The sequence below is a fragment of the Macrobrachium nipponense genome, chromosome 4 (genome assembly GCF_015104395.2).
Source record: "Macrobrachium nipponense isolate FS-2020 chromosome 4, ASM1510439v2, whole genome shotgun sequence".
In the NCBI taxonomy this organism is placed as follows: domain Eukaryota; kingdom Metazoa; phylum Arthropoda; class Malacostraca; order Decapoda; family Palaemonidae; genus Macrobrachium; species Macrobrachium nipponense.
This window is the reverse complement of record NC_061100.1, coordinates 71,969,742-71,993,147: the sequence shown is the minus strand read 5'-3', so window position 1 is coordinate 71,993,147 and position 23,406 is coordinate 71,969,742. Positions and strand designations below refer to the sequence as shown.

Sequence of the window (23,406 nt, the reverse complement as noted above, 5' to 3'; positions counted from 1 at the left end):
GATTCTTTTCTCGTTTTCGCCCTGGATTGTTTCTACGGACTTTTGGTGAAGTACCCGATCTTTTGGCCTGGCATTCGCTATTTGTGGACAGTTATTGGACTTTTCTTTGGATTTTCTTGGATTCATGATGTCTGATGTTGATACTAAGAAAACTGCTATGTTTAGAGTTTGTTGTATGACTGAGTGTAAGGTGAGGCTACCGAAAGCTGCGGTAGACCCTCACACGGTATGTTTAAGTGTAGAGGGAATGAATGCACCTTTAATAACCCTTGTAATGAATGTGAAAAGCTGAATGAGGATGAATGGAAGTCTTTGTCTTCCTACTTGAGGAAGCTTGAAAAGGATAAAGTTAGGAAAGCTTCTTCCAGGAGCAGTAGTAGATCTCGTATTAGCGAGTTGGATATAGATAATCCTATTTTAGAAGTAGCTCCTTTGTCAGTTTCAGCTCCTGCTCCCTGCACCGAAGCCGAAGATGCGCCTTCGGAAGTGGCCTCTATGAAAGCCACCATTCGCAGTATGGAGAGGAAAATCAAACAATTAGAAGGTAAGAGTGATTCCAATAGTGATTTGTGCAGTGAACCCAGTGCAGTGGAGGGTGCGTCTGATCGGCTCCCTAATGCTTCCAGGCCTAGACCTCTTCCTACTCCCAGTCCCAGTGGAGGAGGAATTTCGAAAAGCCGCAGGAAGGTTAGGGAGCATCCCCAACGGTCAGGCGTCCCCTCGGTAGCTCCTGTTGATCGTTCCCAGGCTACCTTGGATCGCTCCAAGAGAGAAATTTTGCGCCAATGCTTCTCGTCTTCGCCTTCGCCTTCTCCTAAACGAGGATGGAGCTCTTTCGGAAGCCTCGCGCCCTTCCAAGAGAGCCTGGAACGCTCCTGCGCCCGCCCTTCCAGCCCTGAAGTTTTTTCGGAAGAGCCTGAGGTGGAAGCGAAGAAACGTAAGAGATCTCAGGAGTATCGTTCCCCGAGCAGAGATCGAGCCTCGTCACCTGTTCACGAGTTTGTGAATTCTCCTGCAAGGGTGTTGGCTAACCTTCAGGCGCAGATTTCGGCTCTGGCTGGCTCTCTTGCGTGTCTTCGTCGTAGGAAGGACGTCTCGCTTCCTGTAAAGAAGTCCAGGCTCCCCTCTCCTGACTCTCGCTATTCGACGGAAGCGGCGCGCTCACCTGTGCGTTCGGATTCTCGACAGGAGACTTTCTGCTTCGGACAAGATCACATCTGTGTCTAAGCGCCATTCGCCTGACAGACAGGTTTCTCCTTCGGACAAGGAGCAAACTGCGCGTAGGAGATCTTCACCTACAGACGCTCTTCTCGAGACAGGATCGCTCCCCTTGACAGGCGCCAAGAGCCTAGTAGGTGCTACTCGCCTCGTAGCCGCTCCTCGTCTCTCCTCCACTCTCCGGTTGACAAGCGCCCTAAATCGGACAGGCGCCCTTCGCTGGACAGGCGTCAAGAGCTTGTTAGGCGCGTTTCTCCTGGCAGGCGCTCTTCTCCCGACTTTCACTCGCCTCGAGTCCAGGCGCCGAGAGCCTAGCAGGCGCTTCTCCCCTTGTAGGCGCTCACCTAGTAGGCGCTCGTCGCCAGAGATCCTCTCGCCTCGGTTCAGGCGCCAAGAGCCTGGTAGGCGCTTCTCGTATGGCAGGCGCTGTTTGCCTGGTAGCCGCTCTCCTTTGGATAGGCGCCAAGAGCCTGATAGAAGTTCTTCTTCAAACAGGCGCTCTGCGCCTGACTGCCGACTTACTCTGTTAGGCTCCAAGAATCTGGGAAACGGCGCACTCCTCCAGACAAGAAGGATGTTGCAAGTAGACACTTTTCTGAAGCATTGTCTCCAAGACGTATACGTCTTACTTCCTCTAGAGACTTTTAAGAATAGTCGCGCCTCTAAGGATCATGAGGGCTCTTCAGCTCAGGAAGAACAGGACCCCTCAGAAGAAGAAGGACCAAAAGACTCCTCTGTTTCCTCCTATAAGAGGCTGACAGAGTTACTCCTGCAAGAGTTTGGAGATATCCTTTCTCCAGTGGCTCCCCTTCTCCTCTTTCGTTATTCTCCACTTCGAAGACGTCGAAGGTTTCGTCTTGTGTAAGGATGAAACCTACTGTTTCATAAGAAGAAGGCGCTTAGAGGTTTTGGGGAATGGCTCCTTTCTAAGGAAGAGAAAGGGAAGACGGTTTTCTTTCCCTCCGTCTAAACTGACTGGCAGATTGGGATTCTGGTACGAATCGGGAGAACCTTTAGGCCTCGCTCTCCCTTCGTCTGCGGACTCGGACTTCTCTTCATTGGTGGATTCTGCTCGTCGTTCCGCCCTCTTGTCCGCCAAGACTACGTGGGGAATGAACGAACTTGACCACCTACTGAAGGGAATGTTCCGAGTCCTGGAAGTTTTCAACTTCCTTGATTGGTCTTTAGGTGTTCTGGCTAATAAGACCCAGACCCCAGATTCTCTGTCTCCTGAAGATCTTAACTGTGTCCTCACTTGCAGGATAAAGCAGTGAGAGACGGATCGAGTGAAGTCTCTCACTGTTGGAGCTGGAGTGATTAAGAAACGGTCGGTCTACTGTTCGTTTCTCACGAAGGCAGTGTCACATGCGCAAAGGGCCTCGCTTATGTATGCTCAACTCTCTCCTCTTCTGTTCCCAAGAAAAGTTATTCAAGATGTCTCGAGTGCCCTTTCAGCTAAGGCTACTCAGGACATGTTAGCCCAGGCGGCCAGGAAACCTCGCTCTGTCTTCCAACCCAAGGCCAAGAAAGAGACTCCTCTGAGACAGGAGCCCTTTCGAGGAGGACCCGCTGTCAGAGGTTCTGCAACCAGAGGGACTAGACCTTTTAAGAGAGGTAAAACCTTCTCTAGTCAGTCAGAGGGAAGAAATAGCGATCAAGGACTCCAGACATCAGTGGGTGCCAGACTACTGAAAATTTGCCGACGTCTGGCCACAAAGGGGCAGACAATTGGTCCCTATCGATTGTCAGCAAAGGATACCTCATTCCCTTCTCGTCAAGACCACCATTGACGACAACTCCGAGGGAGTTGGTAGCCAAGTACAAGGACCCCATCATGAATCAAGCCCTTTCTCTAGCAGTAGATCTCATGCTAGAGAAGGAGGCTATAGAACTAGTGAAAGATCCCCGCTCTGCGGGCTTTTACAACAGACTATTCCTAGTTCCGAAGAACTCAGGAGGATGGAGACCGGTGTTGGATGTAAGCGCCCTGAACGTCTTTGTGGAAAAGAGGAAGTTCGCCATGGAGACAACTTCCTCAGTGTTAGCGGCTCTTCGTCCAGGGGACTGGATGGTGTCTCTAGACCTTCAGGCTGTTACTTTCATGTGCCGATCCATCCTTCTTCACGGAAGTATCTACGATTCATGATGGGAGGAACATCTTCCAATTCAAGGCCTTGTGCTTCGGCCTATCAACTGCACCCCAAGTTTTCACGGGTTAATGAAAAACGTGGCGCAGTGGCTACATTGGAGGGAGTGATTGGGTGTCGCTTTATCTCGACGACTGGCTAATCAGAGCAGAGTCTCAAGAAAGATGTCTGGAGGACCTTCAAAAGACCCTTACATTGGCAAGTTCTCTGGGACTTCTGGTGAACTTCCAGAAGTCTCAATTAATCCCCAGTCAAGAGCGGATCTATCTGGGGATTCGGATAGCTTCTCTGGCTTTTCGGGCTTTTCCGTCGCCAGAGAGGATAGCTCGTGGCTACGAGAAATTAACGACCTTCCTAGAGAAAGATGCATGCACAGCGAGGGAGTGGATGAGTCTGCTGGGGACACTCTCCTCGCTGGAGCAATTCGTTTCTCTAGGAAGGTTGCATCTCAGGCCTCTACAGTTCTTCCTATACCAGAACTGGAGGCGTCTCTCCCGAGATCTGGAGTTCTCCTTCAAGATCTCAAGGGAAATCAAGAGAGACCTTCGGTGGTGGAACAACCCACTTCGTTTTGTGGAAGGAATGTCTCTTACATGCCGAACCCCAGCCATGTGTTGTTTTCCGACGCATCGGAAGCAGGTTGGGGAGAGACGCTCGGGACAAGAGAAGTGTCAGGCACCTGGAAGGGGGATCAGGTGTCCTGGCCACATCAACAAGAAAGAGTTGATGGCAGTCTGGATGGCATTGAAAGCCTTCGAACCCCACGTCCGAAATGCAGTAGTGCAGGTCAATTCGGTACAACACACAGCCTTGGCGTACATCAAAAAACAGGGGGGGACGCACTCCTTCCTCCCTGTACGAAACAGCAAGGGATCTTCTGCTGTGGTCTCAAACAAGGAAGATCAGTCTTCTCACCAGATTCGTACAGGGAGAAAGGAACGTCAGGGCCGATCTCCTGAGCAGGAAGAATCAACTCCTGCCTTCCGAGTGGACCCTCCACTCAGAGGTATGCCAAGACCTGTGGAGAAGATGGGGCAGACCTCACATCGATCTCTTTGCAACAGCAAAGAACGCAAGAATCGAACTTTACTGCTCCCCGATCTCAGACCCAGGAGCAGTATCAGTGGATGCGTTTCTCCTAGATTGGACAGGTCTAGACGTCTACGCCTTTCCCCCACCTTCAAAGTACTGGGACAAACCCTCAAGAAATTTGCTATCTCGGAGATGACAAGAATGACACTAGTAGCCCTCGTTCTGGGCCCCACGGCCAAAGATAAGATTGGTTCACAGAGGTACTGGAATGGTTGGTGGACTTCCAAGAGCACTTCAGACAAAGATTTGCTCAAACAACCCCACTTCGACAGGTATCACAGAAACCTCCCCGCTCTCAATCTGACTGGCTTTCGACTGTCAAAAGTCTTGTCAGAGCGAAGGGGGTTTTCAACAAAAGCTGCTAAGGCTATCGCCTCAGCTAGAAGACCTTCGACCCTTAAAGTCTACCAGTCGAAGTGGGACGTCTTTCGCCGGTGGTGCAGGAACCAGAAGTTTTCCTCTTCATACCGTCTGTGGACTCAGATAGCAGATTTCCTAGTTTTCCTCAGAGAAAAATGCGGTTTGGCAGTATCTACTATCAAAGGATACCGAAGCATGCTGGCTGCGGTGTTCAGACATAGGAATTTAGATCTTTCGAATAACAAAGATCTTCATGATCTATTAAGATCTTTTGAATCTTCCAAGAAAACTTCGAACGAAGTTCCAAGTTGGAATCTGGATGGGGTTCTTCGTTTCCTGAGGTCCGCTAGGTTTGAACCACCACATTTAGCCTCCTTCAAAGATCTCACGAGGAAAGCTCTCTTTCTCATGGCTTTAGCATCCGCTAAAAGGGTTAGTGAGATTCATGCCCTAGAAGGAAGGGTAGGTTTCAAAGGAGATTCCGTGGTTTGTTCCTTCCTTCCTTCGTTTTTAGCAAAAAATGAGAACCCCTCAAATCCTTGGCCAAGGAACTTTGAGGTTCGTGGTTTATCTGCCCTTGTAGGGGAAGAACCTGAAAGAACTCTTTGCCCTGTTAGGAGTTTAAAATACTACCTTCAGAAGAAGAAAACCCTTAAGGGCATTGAGGACAGACTATGGTGCTCTGTAAAGGACCCCAGCAGACCATTGTCGAAAAATGCGCTGTCTTTCTTCATTAGAAGTGTTGTGAAAGAAGCACATAGATCTTGTAATGAAGAACATTTCAAGCTCCTAAAAGTCAAGGCTCATGAAGTGAGAGCAATTGCCACTTCCTTGGCCTTTAAGAAGAATATGTCTCTTCAGAATCTGATGAAAACTACATTCTGGAGATGTAATTCAGTATTCGCCAACCACTACCTAAAAGACGTCAGTATTACGTATGACGAGTGCTTCGCGTTAGGGCCCGTACGATATCGGCGGATTCGGTGCTGGGCAGGGAGCTGGAACATATCTTAGTAGTTTTTTCCCTTGTTTTTTTTGTTAATTGAGTTCATATGGTTGTATGAAAAATGATGCAGGTAGGCATCTTTTTTCGTTTCGTAATACTAATAACTTTAGTTTGGTTAGGTGATCGGATTTGGTTTGAAGCTCCCTGCGTTAGGTATGGACAGGTTCTGTCATAGAAGAGGGCGAACCCCCATTGACATGATCCGACTTGGATTCTACTAAAGTGGGGTGGCAAGCGGATATCAAGTCCCGTTAGTAGACAAAGAGTCTTTTCAGCTGTAGGTCACGCCCTCGCTGTAGCTCTTATGGCTATGCAGACTAATAGACAGTATCTATGAAGTCTTCAGCCTAAACAGGTAAGAACCAAGGTTATTTTTATCCTACAACAGGTGTTGTTTACTTTTCTTGTTATTTTCTGTCTTGTACCCTCCACCAAGGGTGTCAATCAGCTAAGTATATGTCTGACAGGAAAGTTCATGTACAAAAATGATATTGTTATTTTACAATAAAGTTTTGTACATACTTACCTGGCAGACATATACAATTGATGGCCCGCCCAGCCTCCCTCAGGAGACAGGTATAAGAGAGAAAAAATCTGGCAAGAAAGGTATGTTGGTTCTTACACCCGCTTCCCCAGCGGCGGGTAAGGTAGATCACCTGACCTACCTGTCGCGTTAGCCGCGAGTTTTGAATTCTGTCGTGACGTCAGAGACGTAAGCTAAGTATATGTCTGCCAGGTAAGTATGTACAAAACTTTATTGTAAAATAACAATATCATTTTTGTGTGTAGTCTTATACCCAGTTTGGAGGGTCAACACATACCGAATGGCAACAGAGAGAGAGCGAGACGAGAGAGAGAGAGAGAGAGAGAGAGAGAGAGAGAGAGAGAGAGAGAGAGAGAGAGAGAAAGGAAGGGCGGACGAAGGAACGAAGAAGGAAAGGGGTGGCGGTGGAGGGGGGGGAGAGGGTAGGTGGAGCTTTTTACGCGTGTTCGTATCCATTTCTGCATAATGGAGTTTTTGTCTCCTGGTACAAGGACAAGTGTCGTTATTCTTTACGATTAGTGATTCACGATACCCTTATAAATTACGGCACTGGGTGTAATGCACTATAGCAAAATCTCGTTCTGATACGAGTGTTAGTTACAGAAATAGGTATTGCCCAAAAACCTGCTTGCACTATCTCTGAAACCCATAGTAGGTATGCTGCTTAGTTGTCAATCAAGTTTTTGTTTTGACACGGAATACAAACCTTCGGTCCTTTTACAATAGGAAGGTTACTATTGTAAAAGGACCTCAGGTTTGTATAGTTAGGAAAAATGCAATTTTGGACAAATTGTCATTTTCACCACAATGTAACTTCTGATAAATCTTGAATAGTCAGTGGTTCTATATTTTTAGCATGGATTTTTCAGAGTATGTGCAGAACCGCAAACTCATTGGACTCTGACTAACATGTCTTAATTTAAGAAATACCTTTATGAATTTGATCATTTTTTTTATTCAGGTAAATGTATTATTATTGATTAAGATTTTTAATTATGGGACTTACCCAGTAATTATATAGCTGAGAGTTTCACTCGCCCAGCAGTGAAATTCCGAACTTCACGGGTCACACTAATTTTCTGTTTTGTTTTGGCTAGGTAACAATGACCCTGCCCACTTCGGGGAAAGAGAGGAACCACTTGGCAAAGAGCTCAGCATGTTTTTACTGGCTGATGGCTACAGACTAGTTGTCAGCTGCAATTAATTCTTTAATTCTTGACTTTTCCTTTTGTTTATCAGCATTTGGTGAAGTATTATTTGTGTTGTGTTGAGAGATTCTGCGTTATCTATGTAGATTTAATTTCTTGTTACTTAAAGAACTTGATAGTTTTTGACTTGGATTACCAACTTGTCTTTCTGTACTACATGTTGGACTCTAGTGTTGCTAACATTGGGTATTGTGTGAATGGTTGTAAGACTAGATTGACTAAAGTGTCTTACGATTCACATAACTTGCATTAATCTTGTCATGGACAAGTATGTTCTGTAGATTTAAGATGTAATGAGTGTGTAGATTGGGATGAGAGAACATGGAGGAACTTGGAATCTCATTGAAGAAAATTTGATATAGATAGGAAGAGAAAGGCTTTAGCTAGACCTGGTTCAAAATCAGATAGTCAGCGATCATCGGATTAGAATGTTCCTTTTATTTCTCTAGCCTCAGTTCCCAGTTCTCTTGTTCCTTTTATTTCTCTAGCTCCAGTTCCCAGTTCTCTTGCTTTACCAGATTATCACCTTTTCAAGTTTCAGGGTCCCATACTTCCGATCCCAACCCCATCACCTGCCTAGAAGAAAGCTTGAAAATTGCTTTTCATGGTTAGTTCAGATGATGGAGCAGCTTGGTTCATCCGTGGACAAGGCAAAAAGTGACAGTGCAGTGTTATTGGAAGAGGTGACTGTTCGTCCCATTGACTCTCCAAGGCAAAGATCACTCTGTTATTGGAAGAGATGGCTGTTTGTCCCATTGACCCTCCTAGGCAAAGGTCACTCTGGCATACCGCAGTACATGGGAGGAGTCAAACTGGTATGCCAAGGGAGGGTGGTGGGATCTGCCCACTAGCATTCGCCCCCTCAGTTCGACCTGTTGTAGTGAACTAGGTTGCAACAGAGAACTGCTGGAAAGGTCTGTCTTTGGAAATGCATGAGTTGTCCAGTTCCGAAGACTTCTCTCCTTGTCGTCGCCAGTGGCGCTCAAGCAGTAGTCTTGGCCTCTTTAGAGGGCCTCCACTGATGTAGCGGCAGCTCCTGTGTTTTTTGTAAGGAGGTCTAGAGTATCACACCCATCTTGCAGCTATTGTGACAGCCCGGAGCAAATTTCTTCTGATTGCCTCTGAGAAGCGGATGTTCCCCTAGCACCTGCAACTCCTGAGGAACCCGTGGTGTTGAAGGCAGTCAAGTGCCCATTGGCACCAGACCCTTTACTATCAACAAGTGCCAGGTAGCGCCCGCTTGTGTGGAGTCACAGCTAGGTGCAGTTTTGCCCGAGCACCCATTGGTTCCACCTCCTCCATTAGCTCCTGCTGTTTCAACTGAAGTGGACCCAATTAAGCTGAAACTAAATAGCATTTTGGCTTTACTTATTAATGCTACCTCAACGCCTCAAGTGCCCGCTTCGACTGAGGTGCCAGTAGTGGCTAGGACACTTTTAATGTTCATAGGTGCCGAACTTCCTCAGGTTCCCTTTGCAGCTCTGACTCCCCAAGCTCCTGCGATTCATGCTCCTGCAGATCTTTCTCCTTTTTCCTCCTCTAAAGAAGAGGTAGAGGTTCAGTCTGCCTCTTCAGTGTGTGTCACCTTAATGAACTTCCTTTTGGCTTCTTGTCCTGCCTTCTTTTCACCTACAACCCCATCGTCGGCCACATCAACTTTTAGTGATGGATATGCCTTCTGCTTCCTCCAGCATACCGAAGGTGGTGCTTTCTTCTTTGGCGATGTAAGCATTCAAGGACATAAAAACTTGGCTAGCAGAAAAGAGAGACCAAGGCAGATCCTTTTTGTAGTTCTCTCACTAGGATATGGAGATGGAGGTATCTCTCCTGTGCCAGTAGAGAGATGCCTTCCTTGAGAATCTGTGCTTCTTTCCAAGGAGACTTCTCAGGGTTAGTAGATTCAGCCAGGCATTCTGCTTTCTCGTTGGACAAGATTTTGTTTTCAGCCTTGGAACTAGCGCATCTCCTCAAGAACATCTTCAAAGTGTTTGAAGTCGTGAACTTTCTTGATTGGGCACTGGGTGCCTTGGCACGCAAAATTAGATTTTGCTCGGTCTTGCCAGAGAACTTTTCATTGAACTGGTTAGAAGTGTTATCTTGTATTGACAGGGGGAATCACCAATGGCTCCCATGAGTTAGCTTTCCTTTATACGCTAGGCACTCTAAAGAAGATGGAGCTCTGGTGCTTGTACACCTCTTAAGGGAGTCATGCTGACTAAGAGAATGGCATTGTTGTACAGGCAGTCCCTGGTTATCGGTGGACTCGGTTATTGGCGATCCAGTTTTATGGCTCTCATCTAACACCATAAAATCAGCAATTAATGGCGCCATAACAGGCCAAGTTCCGGTTATTGGCGCCATAAGGTGTCTTATGGCGCACCATAAGGCCTTATGGCACCATAATGGTATTTATGGCACCGATAACCGGTTAACGGTGCCATAAATCGCCGAGTTACAGTTAATGGTGGTTTTCGCTTATCGGCACACCCTTGGGAACGGAACCCCCCTGATAACCGGGGACTGCGTGTATTCACTATTGGATAAAAAAAACCCACCCAAGTTCCCATTCGACAGTCCTCGACATAGTTTATGAGTTGCAGAAGAAAAGTACTCAGGATCTTCATGTTCAGTTCACCAAGAGACCAAAGGAGACTTGCCGTAAGTATGAAGCAGTCTCTTCCTTCAAGGGTGCAACTTCTTTTATTTTGGGAAGTTGGCAATAATAGGGAGCAGAAGCCTGGATAGTGAAGGTTCTGAAAGGAGGTTACAGTGGACCCCCCTGTATTCGCGTTCTCCAGATTCGTGGACTCACACATTCACGGATTTCTCTCGGGAACGTTTCCCTGCATTATTTGTGGAAAATTCGCGCATTCGCGGTATTTTTCTATGATTAATATCCACAAATTCCTGTTTTTTTTTGATGAATTTCATCATAAAATGCACTTTTTGTGATAAAACTTAAAAAAACCAAGTATGAAAATTTTGAGTGGGTTTTTCTTGAGTTTTAACTGACAAAATAGGCTATTTTTAACGTTTTTATAGGGGTTCCAAACATTCGCGGGTTCTAACTATTCATGGTGGGTCTGGTACGCATCCCCCCGTGAATACGGGGGGACCACTGTATATATCAACCCCCTTGTGAAAATGCCTCCCTTAGTCAATACGCAGTCATCTTGACTGCTTATTCTCAAGAGTTAGAGAGGTTTTTGGTGCTTACAGAAGAAGTTATGTATTTTATTAAAGGGGCCAATAGAGTCAGTGCAGGACCTTCATTCTCCAGGTTTTTCAACCATCTGTTTTTGGTTCCCAAGTCATCTGAGGGCTGGAGGTCTGTCTTGGATGTCAGCGCTCTCAATGTCTTTGTCTTGAAGACAGAATTCAAGTTGGAAAAACACCAATCATTCCTACAGGACGCATATTTCCATGTTCCTATTCATCCCAGTTCAAGGAATTACCTCAGGTTTGTGTTCGAGAGATGGCTCCCGTTGCAAAGGGGCTACACCTACATGAGATAAGAGTCTCCCTGTGTTTGGACAATTGGCTTCTCAGAGCCCTTTCGGAGAGTCAGTGCACAGAGGGCCTCAGGAAGACTCGCTTGTGAGTACAAGAATTAGGAATTCTAGTAAACCACCAGAAGTCCCAATTGATCCCCTCTCAGAGGATTCAATATTTGGGGATGGTAATATTGTCTCGGTATTTTGGGTTTTTCCGACACTGAAAAGAATAGAATCTTGACTAAATAAGGTACTACAGGGAATTCTTTTTCTAGAAGAAAGCTCAGCCAACACTTGGATGAGCCTCCTTGGTTTTCTATCAGCATTGGAACAATTCACACATCTGGGTAGACTACATTTCAACCCCTTCAGTTCTTTTTGGGGGCGATCTGGAACAGGAAGGACCTTCCAGACTCGTATGTGTTTTCAGTGGAACTCAAAGGATATGTGCTCACAAGGAAAGTCTTTTTCCATTGAGCCCTGACCTGAATTTCTCAAATGCATCGTACCAGGGATGGGGCGCTCTTTTAGAGAAAAGGAAGGCATCGGGGATATGGTCCCCTGAAAAAAGGTCTTTTCACATACATGTGAAAGAACTAAAGACTTTACATTTAGGCCTTTGGTCCATCTCTCAAGAGGTAAAGAATAAGGCAATTGTAGTCCACTCGGACAACATGACAGCACTCTTACATAACGAAGCAAGGAGGGACAGTCTTTTTCCCTGCACGAGGCAGCAAGAGATCTTCTCCTCTGGGGAGATCAGAATGACACCAGAATAATAATCAGTTATGTTCAAGGAAGGATTAATGTTTTAGTAGATGAACTAAGCCATCGGGGACAAGTCCTCTCGATAGAATGGACCTTGGATCCAATAGTCTGCTTAGATCTGTGGAAGATTTGGGGAAAACTAATGATGGACCATTTGCCACGTTTGTGAACCATTGTCTTCCCCTGTATTGTTTGCCAGTACCAGATCCCCAAGTCTGGTCAGTAGACGCTTTTTTCCTGGTCTGGTGGAACAAAGATCTGTATGCCTTTCCCCCATTTAGTATGAAAAGACAGGCGTTAAACAAGTTTATGTCACACCAGAATATGTCTCTAATTCTGATACATAGTACCTTTCTGGCCATTGAAGGAATGGTTTCCCAATGTCATCGGTCACCAAGTGGATTTCCCGAGGTTGCTTCCTCCAAAGATGCAGTTACTCAAACAATCACACTTCCAGAGGTTCCACTAAGGCCTGTCATCTCTGGTCCAAACAGGCTTCAAAAGGTCAAGAAACTCCTTAGAAAGAAGGGATTTTATAAATTGGCTGCAGAGGCAGTCGCTAGATGCAGAAGGCAATCCTCTAATGATGTCTATCGGAATAAGTAGAGGATCTTCAGAGAGTGGTGCAGGAGCACCAATGTCTCCTCTTCTCAGACCTCTGTGATCCAAATATAGTGGACTTCTTATTGCCTTTAATATCTGCAAGGAGACTCTCAACATCCACCATTAAGGGGTATAGAGTCATGGTAGGTTCAGTCTTTTGTCATAGATGATTGGACTTACCCTCCAATCTGGACATCTCAGATCTTATTAAGTCTTTGGACACCTCCAAGAATAAGATGCGTCTGAAGTACCTGGAATCTTGGCATAGTTTTGAAGTGGTTGTCTGGTCCTCACTTTGAGCCTATGCATTCTGTTTGTTTAAGAGACTTAGACTAGAAAAACCCTTTTTCTGATATCTTTGGTGACAGCAAAGAGGATCAGTGAAGCACATGCTTTGGATAAAAGGGTAGGCTTTTTGAAAGGGAATGCTATCTGCTCATCTCATATTCCCTTGGCTTTTTGGGCAAGAATGAGTCCCCCTCTAACCCATGGCCTCGTTCCTTTTCTATTAATAGCCTGAAAGAAGTTTTGGGATCTGATGATGAGGAAAGATCATTGTGTCCAGTTAGATCTTTAAAATACTACTTTCATAGAACTAAGGACAGTTGTGGCAATTCTTGCAGTCTGTGGTGCTCTGTCAAGAACCCGTTTAGACCTTTGTCTAAGAATTCTTTCTAAGAGACGTGATCCACGAAGCACACTTGTTAGTTCAAGAAGACGTATTCCCTTTTTATAAAGTGAAAGCTCATGAGATTAAAGCAGTAACCACTTCTGTGTTTTTGTACATGAAAACTTACCCAGCAGATATATACTTAGCTATAGACTTGGTCGTCCCGACAGAATTTCAAAACTCGCGGCACACGCGACAGGTAGGTCAGGTGATCCACCATTCCCGCCGCTGGGTGGCGGGATCCGAAACCATTCCCGTTTTCTAAGACAGATTTTCTCTGTCGCTCGAGCGGACAACATCTGTTGTTCGTTCCTCCATTTTGGATTTCTACTCGTTTGCCAAGAATTTGGATTGGTTTTATTGGTGACGTATTCTGTTTTCTCTGGCTTGGCATACGCTTATTGTGGACTGTTTTTCGACTTTGATTTGGATTGTTCTTTCACGATGTCTGACGCTAAGGCTTCACCTATGTTTAGGGTTTGTACTAGGGAAGATTGTAAGGTTAGGCTGCTGAAATCGTCGGTAGACCCTCATAATGTTTGCTCTAAATGTAGAGATAATGAATGTTCAATTAACAACACCTGTATTGAATGCGAGAATTTAACAGAGCTTGAGTGGAAGGAGTTATCATCTTATGTTAGGAAACTTGAGAGGGATAGAATCAGGAAAGCTTCAGTTAGATCCTCAAGTAGATCTTGTTCTTTAGAACAAGAGTTTCATAACTCTCCTGTTACTAACGTTTTTCCCTTAGCTGCAGCTGCTTCTCCCGGTACTGAATCCAAGGATTCTTCCTCTGAAAGGGAAAAAGTTAAAGCTTCTATCAAAAAACTGTAAGCTCAGTTACGAGCATTAGACGAAGGTAAGAGTGTTGACAGTGATTTGTGCAGTGTCCCCAGTGCAGTGGAGGGGGCGTCTGACCGGTTCCACATTGCTCCTAGGCCTAGACCTCTTTCAAACTCCCAGGACCAGGGGAGGAGGAATGTCGAAAGCCGCAGGGAGGATGCAGAACATCCCCAACGGTCAGGCGTCCCTTCGGCAGATCCTGATGTAGCGTCCCAGGCTGCCTTGGATAGCCGCAGAAAGGGCATTCTAAGGGAGTGTTTTTCGGCCTCGAATTCTTCCTCTCCTAAACGAGGATGGAGTTCTGCCTCTCAATCGCGCCCTTTGAAGAGAGCCTGGAAGGCGCCTAAAGGAGACGCAGCTGATTCTAGCCCAGAGTGTTTTCCTGAGAGTTGGCCCTCAAATCCTAAGAAGGCGAGACAGGAGGAGCCCTCTCTTCAGGATCCCACTAAGAAGTTCCTGATCAACTTGCAGGAGCAGTTATCCTCTCTGGTAGGCTCCTTTACCAAGGATTCAACAAGGAGAAAAGATGTTTCTCTTCCTGTAAAGAGTTCCTCTAAGCACCCCTCTTCGGCTAGGAGAGAGCCCTCACACTCACCAAGGCGCTTCTCTCCTTCCTCTAGAGACTCTTTGGACAGGAGTTTTTCGCCTGACAGGCGATTCCATTCGCCCTGTAGGCGCTCTTCCCCAAAGAATAAGTGCCCTCCTCTAGACAAGGTTTTGAAGCCTAACAGAAGCGCCTCAATTCATCGTCAGGAAGTGCGTAGCCGCTCCCCTTCTAGACGCCTAGAATCGAGCAGGAGTGTCGATCGTTTCAGGTTCAAGGAACCGGAAGAGAGCCTAGGCCAGTACAAACACCCAGGAGCCTTTGGGACTTCAGGACCAGGAGTGGAACCAGGAGTCAGTCAGGCGCAAGGAGGCAGTCAGACGCCAGGAATCAGTCAGACTCCAGGAGTCAGTAGGGCGCCAAGAGCCTTTCAAGCACCAGGATTCAGGGCGCCAGGAGTCAGTTAGGCGTCAGGAGTCAGGGTGCCTGGAGTCAGGGCGCCAAGAGCCTATCAAGCGCCAGGAGCCTTGTGGGCATCAGAAGAGTAGGCGCCAAGAGCCTGTTAGGCGCAAGAATATTTTCGACTGCCAGGAGCCTCATAGTTCCTCTTTTGCTAGGAATTTTTCTCCTCCTTCGACGGCAAATAAGAATTTGTCTAGGATTCAGCGCACTCCTTCTCGGGAAAGGAGTACTTCTCCCGGGAAGAGCCCTATCACTTCCAAACGGTCTCCTTCAGTTGGGCCTTTGGAAGAAGTCTCTGATGATGAGAGGCCTGTAGATGTAGCAGTCTCAGACTACAAGAGGCTCTCAGTACTGCTCCTCAAGGAGTTCGGAGACTCCCTTCATCCTGCTGATCCTCCCTCACCAGGATCACTAATGTCCAGCACCAGGACTCATAAGTCTTCATCGTTTGTTAAGATGCGCCCTGCATTATGCATGAAGAAGGCGTTAAAGAACGTTGCGGAATGGCTACATTCAAGAAGGGAAGCTGGTAAAACAGTTTTTTCCTGTCCTCCTTCCAAATTAACAGGAAAACCTGGAAGGTGGTACGAGACCAAAGAGCCCATGGGATTGGGCCTCCCATCATCCGCAGACGCTGATTTTGCCTCTGGTAGACGCATCCAGGAGAAGGTCTCTGCTTTCTGCGAAGGCAACATGGGGCATGTGCGAGTTGGACCATCTTCTCAAGGGCCTTTTCAAGACTTTAGAAGTCTTCAATTTTATGGACTGGGCCTTGGGAGCATTAGCCAAGAGAGCCCAAGACACGGATTTCGTCTCTATGGAAGAACTTTCAAGTGTGTTGGCTTGCCTGGATAGAGCAGTTATGGACGGCTCAGTGGAAGTTGCCTCTCTGTTTGGAACAGGCGTATTAAAGAAGAGATCGGTCTTTAGTTCTTTTCTAGCAAGAGCCGTATCGCCTCTACAGAGATCCTCTCTTCTGTTCGCTCCCCTTTCCTCGCATCTGTTCCCGCAGGAGACGGTTAAGGAGGTAGCAAAATCCTTAACAGAAAAGGCAACTCAAGATCTCCTCACGCATTCTGCTAAGAAGTTTAGACCCGCCGTTCCTATTGAAAGGAGAGAGAGACCCTCATTTGTGCAGCCCTTTCGAGGTGCCTCCACTTCTAGAACCCCTCTTAGAGGTCGCAGACCAGAACGGAGGAGTAGGCCATCTAGAAGGTCCTTCGGGAAATCTAGATGAACAGAGAGTCCTCCAGACAAAAGTAGGCGCCAGACTACTCCATTTTGCAAAAGTCTGGGCGCAGAAGGGAGCGGATTCTTGGTCAGGGAAAATCCTCCCTTGACTACAACTCCAAGGGAGTTGAGTGCAAGATACTCAGATCCGGTCCGAAGGCTAGCGATTCTTCAGGCAGTGGAACAGATGATATCGAAAGAAGCGATAGAACTAGTACAAGATCTCCAGTCTCCAGGATTTTACAATCGGTTGTTCCTGGTACCAAAAGCATCGGGGGGATGGAGACCGGTGCTAGACGTCAGTGCCCTGAATTTCTTTGTTATGAAGAAGAAATTCGCGATGGAGACGTCTTCCTCTGTTCTGTCTGCTCTTCGTCCAGGGGACTGGATGGTGTCCCTGGACCTTCAGGATGCGTATTTCCATGTGCCAATTCATCCGGCATCGCGGAAATACCTGAGATTTATGTTTCAAGGGAAAGTATTTCAGTTCCGAGCGATGTGTTTCGGACTTTCGACTGCCCCTCAAGTCTTCACAGACATCATGAAGAACGTGGCTTATTGGCTACATCTGGAAGGGATCAGGATCTCACTATATTTAGACGATTGGCTAATAAGAGCCCAATCGGAGAAACAATGTCTGGAGGACCTTTAATTAATTCTGAACTTGACAAAGTCCCTGGGACTTTTAGTCAATCTCGAGAAATCCATGCTGACTCCCCAGCAAAGCATTGTCTATCTGGGGATTCAGATGGATTCTCGGGATTTTCTAGCGTATCCTTCACAGGAAAGGAGAGAACGCTGCTTGGAAAAGGTGGCAGTCTTCTTAAGGAAAGAACATTGTTCCGCGAGGGAATGGATGAGTCTGCTGGGGACCCTCTCCTCGATGGAACAGTTCGTTTCCTTAGGAAGACTACACCTCAGACCCCTTCAATTTTACCTGAAGGAGAAATGGGATTGGAAGTCTCAAGAACTGGGAGAAACCTTTCCAATCTCGAAGAGAATCAAGGAGAATCTCCTCTGGTGGTTAGATCCACAAAAACTAAGCAAGGGGATCTCCCTTCACTTAAAGAACCCTCGCCTAGCGTTATTTGCAGACGCCTCAGATTCGGGATGGGGAGCAACATTAGGTTCGAAAGAAGTGTCAGGCACTTGGGAAGGAGAACAAGTGTCCTGGCACATAAACAAGAAAGAACTAACAGCCATTCATCTGGCGCTAGTTCATTTCGAGGAACAGGTCTCAGGTCTGGTGGTTCCAATTCACTCGGACAATACAACAGCCCTTGCATTTATAAAGAAACAGGGGGGGACGCATTCCTTCTCCCTGTACGAGTCAGCAAAGGATCTGCTGATTTGGGCTCAGGAAAGGAAAATCTCTCTCCTCACAAGGTTTGTGCAGGGAGAGAGAAATGTCCGTGCGGATCTGTTAAGCGGAAAAGACCAAGTCCTACCCACGGAGTGGACACTCAATCTTCAAGTTTGCCAACAACTTTGGCATCTGTGGGGAAGACCCAATATAGACCTGTTCGCGACCAACAAGAACTACAGGCTGGAAAATTATTGCTCCCCGATCTCGGATCCGCAAGCGGTAGCCATAGACAGTTTTCTGCTAGATTGGGCAGGTTTAGATACGTACGCCTTCCCTCCTTTCAAGATAGTAGGGGAAGTGTTAAGGTAGTTCGCCTGCTCAGAGGCAACAAAAATGACCCTAATCGCTCCCTTCTGGCCAGCTCTAGATTGGTTCACAGAGGTACTGGAGTGGATAGTGGATTTTCCAAGATCGCTTCCACTAAGGAGCGATCTTCTCAAACAGCCCCACTTCGACAGATTTCACAAGAACCTCCCCGCTCTAAGTCTGACTGCCTTCAGACTATCGAAGGACTCGTCAGAGCAAGGGGTTTTTCGCGCGAAGTTGCGAAGGCTATTGCAAGAGCCAGAAGAGTTTCCACCTCTAAAGTGTATCAGTCGAAGTGGGAGTTGTTTAGATGGTGCAAGAGTAAGAAAATATCCTCTTCCAGTACCTCTGTAGCTAATATCGCTGATTTTCTTCTCTATTTGAGGAAGAGTTGTAACCTGGCAGTATCAACAGTGAAAGGTTACAGAAGTATGCTGGCCTCGGTTTTTAGACATAGAGGTCTAGATCTAACAAACAATAAAGATCTTCATGACTTAATAAGGTCTTTTGAAACCACAAAAGACCAGAAGATTAGGAGACCTAGCTGGAACTTGGATGTGGTCCTTAAGTTCCTCATGTCAGAAAAGTTTGTACCTTCTCATACAGCCTCATATAGAGACTTAACTAGAAAGTCCTTATTTCTCTTCGCATTAGCAACAGCTAAGAGAGTTAGCGAGCTACAAGCGTTGGAAGGTAGAGTTGGTTTTAGAAAGGATTCAGCGGTTTGCTCCTTTAAACCACTTTTCTTAGCGAAGAACGAAAATCCCTCAAAACCATGGCCTAGAAGCTTCGAGGTAAAAGGACTTTCTTCCCTAACAGGAAAAGAACTGGAGAGGACTTTGTGTCCAGTCAGGGCACTCAAGTTCTACCTGAAGCAAAAAGTGTTATTAGGAGGTACAGAAGAAAGTCTTTGGTGCTCGGTAAAAGATCCTAAAAGAACTATTTCGAAAAATGCCCTAACGTTCTTCATAAAGGATGTGATAAAGGAAGCTCACCTTACATGCAATGAAGAGCATCTCAAGATTCTCAGAGTAAGAGCACATGAAGTGAGAGCCATAGCTACGTCAATGGCCTTTCACAAAACTTGGTCTCTTCAGACTCTGATAGAGTCAACGTTTTGGAGATGTAACTCTATGTTCGCCTCCAATTATCTAAGAGACGTGAAAATTTCTTATGAAAAGTGCTTCGCTCTGGGAGCGTACGTTTCTGTGGATTCAGTGCTGGGAGAGGGAGCTGAGGCTAATCCTTTTTAACTTAGTTTAGTGTTAAAATTTTTTCTTTCTGTTATTGGTGGTTGTTTTTATTGGTTGATTGTCAGAGGGAATAGGGGACCCTCTTGCAATTCATAGGTTATAACAGTACTAACATGGTCAGGTGATCGGGATTGGCTTCAGTGCTCCTTGTGTTTATTTATAGAAACCTTAACTCTGTCATGTAAGAGGGCTAGTCCCCATTGATATGACAAAGGTAAAGGCTCTACCATGTAAGTGGGTCAGCCCCCATTGGTACGATCCAGAGTAGGCTCTGTCGCGTAAGCGGGCTAGCCCCCATTGACACGATCCAAAGAGTTATTCAGCCATAGGTCCATACCTTGCTGGGACTCTTGAGGCAGGCAGACTCATAGACAGTAGTCATGAAGTCTTCAGCCCAATCAGGTAGGAACCATGGATTATTATATCCAAGAACATATGTTGTTTTTTTCCCTGTTTTTAATGTATTTATTATAATTATTATGATTATGTTTAAGCTGTCTCTTACCCTCCACCAAGGGTGCCAATCAGCTAAGAATATATCTGCTGGGTAAGTTTTCATGTACAAAAATGATATTGTTAAGATACAATAAAGTTTTGTACATACTTACCTGGCAGATATATACGATTAATGGCCCACCCATCCTCCCCTCAGGAGACAGGTGGAAGAGTAAATCTGTCTTAGAAAATGGGAATGGTTCCGGATCCCGCCACCCAGCGGCGGGAATGGTGGATCACCTGACCTACCTGTCGTGTGTGGCGCGAGTTTTGAAATTCTGTCGGGACGACCGAGTCTATAGCTAAGGTAAGTATGTACAAAACTTTATTGTATCTTAACATTATCATTTTAAAAGAAACCTGTCCTTATCAGCAATTTTAAACTCTATATTTTGGAAATATAAATCTGTGTTTGCATCTCATCATCTTCAAGATATTGAAACAGTGTATAATGATTGCAGTATACCATGGGTCCTTTTCTTGCGGCTGTTGTGGTGTTGGGAAAGGTAAGTGTAGGAAGCAACTTCTTCTTCTTATTCTTCTTCCCAGCTTGTTCCCATTTTTATATGGGGTCGCCGTTTCGGATGAGCCGTTTCCATCTATTTCTATCTTGTGCTTCTGCCTCATCAATTCCCTTCTCATTTAAGTCTCCTCTCACACAGTCCTTCCATCTCTTTCTTGGTCTCCCTCTTTTTCTTCTTCCTTGCACCTCCACCCCCATAGTATGTCTCCCAGCGTGGTCCTCATCTCTCCTCAACAGGTGTCCATACCATCTCAGCCTCCCCTCCTGCACTTTCTTTGATACTTCCACCACCTTAGTTGACCCCCTTATGTAGTCATTTCTGATCCTATCCACTCTTGTTACCCCAGACATCCACCTAAGCATTCTCATTTCTGCCACATCCATCTTCTTCTGCTCTGCTTTTCTCATGCTTGCTGTTTCCGTACCATACAGCATTGCTGTTCTTACCACCGTCTTGTGAAATTTTCTTTTTAACCTAAGCGGCACTCTTTTGTCACAAAGAACTCCCGAGGGCCGCTCTCCATTGTTGTTCCAGCCTGCCTGTACCCGATGTTTTACTTCTTCTTCCATACTTCCTCCAGCGTTAACAAAAGATCCCAAATACTTAAACTTATCAAAACTCTCCTTATTTGCTCTCCACCAAGCTGAATACTTTCTCTATCATCCCCCTCAGTGGTGGTACGCATAATTCTGTCTTGGATCTACTTATTCTCATTCCTCTGTCCTCCAGTACTTGTCTCCATCTTTCTAATTTCACTTCCAGATCTTCCCTGCTCTCTACACACAGAACAATATCATCCGCATACAATATGTTCCATGGTACTGTCTCCCTTACTTCCTCTATTATAACATCCATCACTATGTTAAAGATAAATGGGCTCAGAGCCGACCCCTGGTGTAATCCTACTCTCACCTCAAAACCTTCTGTCTCCCCAATACTGCTCCTCACTCTGGTAAATACATTCCGGTACATCTCTTGTATCAATCGCACATACTTCTCTGGCACCATCTTCTCCCTCAGGCTCCTCCATACCTCTTGTCTCGGGACTCGGTCATAAGCCTTTTCAAGGTCAATGAATACCATATGTAGGTCCCTTTGTCTTTCCCCGAATTTCTCCATTATTTGCCTCAGACAAAATATACCATCTGTTGTTCCCCTTCCCTTCATAAATCCCATCTGCTCTTTACCTATTTGTACTTCTTCTCTCAGTCTAGCATCTATCATCCTTTCCAGTATCTTCAAAGTGTGGGACATCAATTTAATGCCCCTATAATTACCACACTCTTGGACATCGCCTTTCCTTTAAAAATTGGGATCAATATACTCCCACGCCACTCATTTGGTATCTTTTCCTGTTCAAGGATCTTTATCATAAGATCGTACAGTATATCCACTCCTTCGTCTCCTAATGCTTTCCATGCCTCCACCGGGATCATGTCTGGTCCGGTTGCCTTCCCATTCTTCATCTTCTTCAGTGCATTTAGTACCTCTTGCCTAGAAAACCTCATTACCATGCCAATGTTCACTTGCCCATCCTCTCTTATTAGTCTATTATTTTCTTCATTTAACAACTGTTCGAAATATTCTTTCCATCTCTTCACAATGTCTTCCTCCTTTCTAAGCACTACACCCTCTTGATCCTTTATTTGTTTGATATGTGTTATATCTTTGGTGCTCTTATTTCTAGCCTTTGATAGCTTGATCATCTTCTTTAATCCTTCCTTTGTCCCCAGCTCATTATACACATCATCATACGACTTTGCTTTAGCTTGGCTACCACCCCCTTCACCACCTTGTTTTTCTCTCTGTACCTATTTCTGTCTTCCACTGACTGTGACTCTTCCCATCTTTTCTTTGCCTCCTTCTTATCTTTTACTACTTTCTCAATGTCTTCATCCCACCACCAACTCTCCTTTTCTTCCCATATGATACCAGATGTCTCTCCTAGCAGCTCCTTTCCATGCCTTCTTATTACTGCTGCATTTCGTTCCCACCATTCTTGAACATCTTCAATCCCTATATCAATATCCTCCAAAACCCTCCTCTTAAACTCTCTCTTCTTATCCCCTTCCTTCTGTAATTCGTACCATTTAATTTTCCTTATCCCTTTAGCTTTGGTTTTTCTTTCCCTTTTCAACTTCAAGTCCATACATAGCAGCCTGTGTTGGGGGGCTACATGGTCGCCTGGAATAACTTTGCAGTTCTTGACCTCCACCAGATTTATCCTTTTATACAAGAAAATAGTCTATCTGGGAGAATCTTCCCCCACTCCTATATGTTATTAGGTGTTCCCTTTTCTTCTCAAAGAATGTGTTTACTATTGCCATGTCGAATGACACAGCAAAGTCCACTACACTCTCTCCTTCGGGGTTTTCTCTCCCCAATTCCCATGGCCCCCATGCACCTGCCCAATCGCCTCATTTTCACTTCCGACATGGCCATTCAAATCTGCCCCAACTATCACCCTCTCATGCTCTTCAGTTCTTGCATTATTCCATCCATGTCTCTCCGAAATTTCCCTTCTCTTCTTCTGTGCAACCAACTTGTGGTGCATATGCGCTTATAATATTCAGAATCTCTCCTCCATAACATATCTTCAATCTGATGATACGGTCATTCTTTCTATGCACTTCTATTACCGAGTTCTTTAGTTCACTAGACAGTACTATGCCAACTCCATTTCTACCTTGTTTATTTGCTCCACTATAATAGCATTATATCCATTTCCCAACTCTTTAGCTTTATTTCCTTTCCACCGCGTTTCTTGCACACACACAACATCTACTTTCTTTTCTCTCATCAAGTCAGCCAATTCTCTACCTCTCCCAGTCATGGACCCAACATTTACCTGACATACTCTGAACCCAATGTGAGCTCGCTTCTTTAGCTGCATCCGCTCCTGATGCAGTAGCCCTCGCCTTACCACAGAGTTAGGGCGATGTCTCTGTGCGTCGTTTACGGAGTACGCCCTAGCATTACCTCTTTCCATATTTCGGCTCATTCCATTTTTGGTTTTGGCACAGATTTTTACAGCCGGATGCCCTTCCTGACACCAACCCTCCCTATTTATCCGGGCTTGGGACCGGCACCCATAATGACTTGGTTGCCCCCCCAGGTGGCTAGGTTAAAGTGTAGGAAGCAACCCTTCCTGAAAATTTTTTTTTTCTTCTTCATATAAGGTTTCTATGTTTTTTGGGAAGACTGGAGGTACGAAGTACTTAAGTGTACCTTCCAGTCCTTTGGTATGATGGTGATGTTTTTTTATTTAGACAT

The 23,406-nt window shown here is 45.7% G+C and overlaps 1 protein-coding gene across 1 annotated transcript in view; it reads left to right on the top strand.

The window, feature by feature from the left end:
• LOC135210947 (exosome complex component RRP4-like) overlaps positions 1-23,406 on the top strand; it is a 602,376-nt gene that overhangs the window by 379,807 nt on the left and 199,163 nt on the right.